Below are 5,026 nucleotides of genomic sequence, written 5' to 3' on the forward strand. Positions count from 1 at the left end.
TAACATAAATTGTGCAAGAAATAAATAAAGAATTGCATTATTTGAAATACCGAAGACGGTCCGGATACGATCAAGCCTTCTCGAACGTGCTGTGACGTCACTGCAATAACGAAATCATAATTATTCAGTAAGAAATTAACTTATTTAAAAAATGAGCAAAGAAAACGTGTTTTGTACATTTGCATAAAAGCACAACTAAAACATCGGAAAAATTGTTCTTTTATGTGTCTCAAGCTAAAAATGTGAGAAAAAAGTGAAGTAAAAAGTGAAGTTAAAAGTGTACAATATTGATAAATCAAGAAAATGGAATTATTTTTGTTGTGAAGATCATATTTCGATGTACGTATTATATAAAATATATTTTTTATGCTCTTTAATTATAACAATTATAAAAATATTAATCATGTTCATGTAAAAATATCCAACAATCTAAAATGTAAGCTAAAACATTGAATGTAAAGATATTTTGGGAATTTGTAAAATTATTTTAAAATTATAATTCATAATTAATAAAAAACATATTTTTGTGTAAATGCTACATTTTAAATGTTTATAATCTTAAATAGAATTTATTAGAATAATTTGCTTTTTTAATTTTCAAACATTTTTTTCTTTTGCAAACGTTATATGAAATTATTAACTAATAATGAGTATTTTTGTAGTATAAAAGTTAAACATTAATAAATTGATAATAAACTGTTCTTTATGTCTAATAATATATGTTTTGACATGTTTCGATGATTATCTAATTATTTTGCTTTGATTTATTTGATTACTTTATAAAAGAGTTATCTCCTAAATTTTCAATCATAGATTCAAAATTCATTGTCATCTCATTAATTGTAATAAATTTTTTTGAAGTTGCAACATTAGACAAGGCTGATTTTCTCCAATAATATTCAACTTCAGTTGAAGATGCAGACTCATATGGTGTATTAATCCATATTAAGAATGCTATACCATGCTTACATTCTCCTATAATTAAATTCAATTTATTTATAGAAACTTATATATTTATATTGTTATATATATATGCATTACTATATATGTACATATATATATAAACTTTTATGTTGGATTTATGTTGGATTTATTTTTATTTTGTATTTTTAAAGTCGCAAATGACTGAATTCTATAAGGATATTTAAACGACTATTTATTGAATTATTACTTTTATGAAATAAAAATTTAATTGTTTTTTAAACGCTTATTATTCTCAAATATTTTAACCTTCTGATGCTGCACATTCAGGCATTCTTTGTTGAACTATTTCTTTTTCTTCGTCGACAATACAGATCAGTATAATCTTTTTGTCGAATTCTGTGTTCTGGGTAGATTTTTCCTTTTACTGTACAAATAGAATCTTCCCGTTTGACGCAATCTATCTATATATCTAACATAACTTACATAACATAACCTATAGATTATACTCTGCTATATATAGCAGAGTCAGTTTTTTTCTTGACGATCTATACATTAGACGTTATGATAGATACATTAATTATAATATTTATTCAGGCTACTTAGAATAAAATTGAAAAAAAAAATTATCACTGTAGTAATAAAAATATGATAATTATCCAGAAGACGCTCCTCACCTTCAATTTCAATGAAATTATGCTCATTCGACGTGTTTTTGCATGAAACGAAAGAATTTGGCAGTTAAATGTGCCTAATCTCGCGAAGCTTTATATTTATATAAAGTTGTATTCTTTTTTTTTTTAGTTTTTCTCGATTGAGGGAAATTAGACGCTTTCTGTCCTATCCTTTGGATAATATGGCGCAAAAACACTACATCAAATTTTTATGATACTGTTAATTTTTAATTCTTTGTACAATTCCCAACGGTTTTAAGCCTTTCAATTTTTTGCAGCTCCTTAAGCCTTCCAACAATACGACACAACTTTATTAATATCTTTTTTCGATTAAACAACGCGGAAAAAAATCACGATATATGTAGGACGCCTCGAATCCGGAACAGAAAATCACGAGTCGAGCGAGAATGTCGAGCTATGCACGCAACTATTCGACATTCCCTTATATAAAGTTGACGACTATTTAGGTTAGAAAATCTGTTATAGTCACGAAACACTGCGATGCGAGCATGCGCTACGGTGATGTTTTCAAGACATTTTCATGCTCTAAAAATACTATCCTCACACTCCAAATTTCAAATGGATGTTTATTGTCTCTAAAAAGATTATTCTCACATCTCACTGTCCTTATAGATTAGAAATATTTCAAACGGACACTGTTTAGGCTACAACTATAGGCGGTTAGGCCCCAAGCGAGTAAGATATGTTATTTTCTTTTTGTTCGGGGCGGCGTAGCCGCCTATTGTCCACATACTCCACTGTCCACATGAGTTGCTAAGGAGAAAAAAGTTAACAAAAAGTATACGTATTTAACAATTGTTCTATTCCAAATAAGTCAACTCGTAGCCGCTCCGAACAAAAAAAAAATAATATATCCTACTCGCTTGGGGCCTATGTATATGCACATCTATGCATATGCATCGATGTATCAGATTTTCCATATATATTTTATTATATATATATATATAAAATTATGTATATAAAATTATATATTAAGATATGCATAAATATATGCATAATTGTAACAGGAAAGAAAGAGAAGATAATAAATCTTTATCCAGCGTGATGTTCTGATAAATACAATTAAGTAGTGTTTCGTGATTATGACAGATTTTCTAATCTAAATAGTCGTCAATTTTAACAATAAATATCTCGCTTCGCGAGACTACACTTAATTGCCAGATTCTTTCATTTCATGCAAAAATGTGTCGAATAAATATAATTTCATTGAAATTGAAAGTGAAGAGTGTCTTCTGGATAATTACCAAAAATATACTTACGAAGTTGGTTTTATTCCTCGAACTTCTGGAACATTATATCACTCATCAACAATATATCCCAAACTATAAATTATTTGTGATAAATTCGTTGAATCAACTTTAATTCCTGAATCCAGTTTAACATTTTATTTTAATTTTTAAAGAGATTTTTAAGAAGAGAATTTTAAGATTTGCTTTTTTTAACCTTTCAGCGTAAACAAACGGTTGCAGACGATTTATTGCGACGTCACGCACTTATTAGCCAATCAAAATTGTTTTCTCAAATTTCAAATATCATTAAACTTTATTTTAGTTTTTTTAGTATCTATTTCTATTGATAAAAATTATAAATTTTATTATACATAAATTTATTATAATATATATTTCTATAATACAAATAAAAAAATGTATTGTTTTTTTTCATGCAAACTCCCTATGCCAGAAACAAAAATTAAGAAATATTTTTAATTGTTATAGTTTTTCATTTTAATGAACCTAAAAATAAAAAAAAATATATATTAAAATTTTGTGCAACTTTGAAAAAAAAAGTTGTAATTTTCATTAAGTAACCGTTTCTTTATGCAAAAAGAAATTATTAATGCTGATTTTTATTTAATTTTTTGGGTGATTGACTGTTAGCTAACGAGCCCTAAAAAAGTTAATTGATCAAATTTTTTTTCAATCGTGTAAACAAAATTGAAGAAAATGCAAAAAACAGATTTCAAGAAAAATGTGTTTAAAGTTTTCGATTTAGTTCTTGAGTACTCATAGTGCTCGGAAACTGTTATTCCAGAAATATACAATAAACCTTCAGCTTCCTCGTGGAATTCATTTTGAGTCATTTTATTCTCTCATGCTATTAACAAGGAAATCAATTGTCTCTGATTTTAATAAGCTTTGAATATAAAAAAAGCATGAAAAAATATTAGATTTATATTTTTTGTTCATGCTATCTCGAAGTGAAACACTTCCGAAAAAATCGTTTTTTTTTCTTTCGAAGCTAATATCATTGAACTGAGAAAAAGTAAGAGAAAATTTTCTCAGAATGAAAATTGAATGGCTTTAAGAGTACTTTAGAACTACAATAAAAAATTTTTTAAAAATTGTATCTGTGCATCCATATATACAAGCGCTGAATTTATACTGAAGGACTTCGAATTTTACTCTAAAATTTTAGGAACATATCTCGAAGAGTTGTACTATTGATTTATGAAAAGAAAAGAAGTCGACTTCTTTTGTCTCTCTTGTAGGAGACCTCCTTAAAATATCATAAATCAATCGAATCATATTAACATTAAGATGATTTTGGAATAAGAAAAGGATATGAATAAATTTGCATTGAATAATTAATTAATTTAATATAAATATACAGTTCTAGTAATCAAATTTTAATTAGATATGAAGATATGACATATGTTTATTAGGAAGTTTGGAATTGAAATTCTTTGCTAAATAAACTGTAAGAAGACTAACTGCAGTATTGTGCAGTGATATATTCTCTTGTTTTATTCGCATTTTAGGCAGTCACATATTTACATAGATACCATGAACAATAATGCTTACGTACAGTTCTAAGTGTGGAGCCATTTTACACACCTACATCATGATATATACAAAAATGTACGTATCAGAATTCATCTCCCTTTCAAGAATTGTTATCATGCGGATTATAACCACAAAATAATTATTTCTCAATATCGCATTGATCAGTAACATGCCAAACGTATTGTTATAAGGTAAGTATCGATTAAATACTTACTAAAATGTGACACAATAATATACATGACACGCCGATAGCAGTTACATCATTGCATTTGCTATCCAGATAGCCAAATAAGGGTAATATGTTGCCATTTTGCTGTCACTTATTCCGCATTCAATTTCACCAAACTAAAGCCAAAGTGTTTCCATGAATTATCTGTTGTTCTGATGTCACGTAATGTCTTCTTTAGAATTCAGCAAACTGCTGGTAAGTTGTTATCATGCGTGCATGACATGCCGTCAGTTTGCTGTCAACAGTTGAGTTTATTATTTCTCAATGTATACTCTTATAATTTCATAAACTCATGAAATCTATTTGCCCTTCTGATGCTAACTCAATTCACATTAGATTTCAATAACAGCAAATTGTCGACAAATTGAAAAAAAATACATGCAGTGCATCAATTTGTT

Source organism: Atta cephalotes (genome assembly GCF_000143395.1).
Source record: "Atta cephalotes unplaced genomic scaffold scaffold00006, whole genome shotgun sequence".
In the NCBI taxonomy this organism is placed as follows: Eukaryota; Metazoa; Arthropoda; class Insecta; order Hymenoptera; family Formicidae; genus Atta; species Atta cephalotes.